Below are 1,780 nucleotides of genomic sequence, written 5' to 3' on the forward strand. Positions count from 1 at the left end.
AACAAGTTACAGAGCAAGAACGAACACTCGGTAAGGATCACCCAATCTCAAACCAAATATCCGTGGAAGAATAACTAGAGCTACAAGAATTCCCACCTATGAAACTCCCGAACCTTTCCGGTTATGCAATCAGGTGTTGGGGATACAGGGGAAGCATAATATCTCACCCAAATCTAGCAAATCCTACGTCCAGCTGTATCCATCCTTCAACACATAACCGAGAAAAAACGTCAGAAACCATCTACCTCAACCTTCGAAAAGCATCCGTTATACAAGTTATGGCAATACTCCCAAACTCCCGCCCTAGTACTGGGTGGCGTCGAGGTTATCTCACCAACAACTGCATAAAAGAGATTTTCGATATCGGCGAACTAAACTCAGGTATTCTAGAACTGCAATGATAAAGTTGTGAAGACAACACCTCGGAGCTGAACTTGCCGGGACACTGCCACAACCCTAAAAGACAGGGGGCACCAAGAACAATGTTCTCGTCACAAATTGATCGGAACGATACCAAGATACCCGCATGATCCTAAATTTTTTTAGTGAAATTTGAGAAGAGAAGAGTCAAAACTCTACGCCAGGAAGCCTTACCAGAGCGATGAGGAGACCGGGGAGTAAAAAGAGTTCCTAAACTCTCCGATATATAATTCCTAAATGACTCAAAACATTTTTCTAGACTCAACAACGGCTGCTAATTCGATCAAGCAGTGGGGGCTCCTAAGGTCGGGGAAGGCTCTAATTACCCACTTGTAACGCCCTCGATGTGGTTATATCTCCTACGTGTCGAAGCACGACTTAGAAGCATAACCGCATTGAAAGCAATGTCGCAAGTAAGGCAATCTTCACAACATCCCATGTAAATAGATAATAAAAGGGAAGGTACATAGTTGGCTTACACTCGCCACGTCAAACAAAGTACATAAATAGCATTACATCATCCAATCACTCATGGCCCGACTACGGTGCCAAAATAAAAGATCAACCCAACATGCGACACGGTCCTGATCGCCCCAACTGGGCACCACTACTGATCATCAGGGAAAGACACATAGTAACGGCGTGAGCCTTCGTTGAACTCCCACTTGAGCTCAAGCGCATCATCTGGAACAGAGTCATCAGGCCCTGCATCTGGTTTGGAAGTAATCTGTGAGCCACAGGGACTCAGCAATCTCGCACCCTCGCGATCAAGACTATTTAAGCTTATAGGTAAGGCAAGGGAATAAGTGGAGCTGCAGCAAGCGACTAGCATATATGGTGGCTAACCTGTTCGCAAAAGAGAGCGAGAAGAGAAGGCAAAGCACGAACGAAGAACTAGAGAACATCCTGCGGCAAACATAACTCCAACACCGTGTTCACTTCCCAGACTCCGCCGAGAAGAGACCATAACGGTAACACACACAGTTGATTCATTTTAATTAAGTTAAGGTTCAAGTTATCTACAACCGGACATTAACAAATTCCCATCTACCCATAACCGCGGGCACGACTTTTGAAAGTTCAAATCCCTGCAGGGGGGTCCCAACTTAGCCCATGACAAGCTCTCACAGTCAACAAAGGATATACCTTCTCCCTAGACATTCTGATCAGACTCGGTATCCCGGTTCTACAAGACAACTTCGACAAGTTAAAACCAATCCAGCAACACCACCTGAATGTGCCGACAAATCCCAATAGGAGCTGCACATATCTCGTTCTCAGGGCACACTCAGATTGTCCAAACTTCCGGTAGGCCAGCCCAGAGTTGCCCCTGGTGGCCACCGGCGGCTGACGAGGTGGA

Source organism: Triticum dicoccoides, chromosome 1A (assembly GCF_002162155.2).
Source record: "Triticum dicoccoides isolate Atlit2015 ecotype Zavitan chromosome 1A, WEW_v2.0, whole genome shotgun sequence".
In the NCBI taxonomy this organism is placed as follows: domain Eukaryota; kingdom Viridiplantae; phylum Streptophyta; class Magnoliopsida; order Poales; family Poaceae; genus Triticum; species Triticum dicoccoides.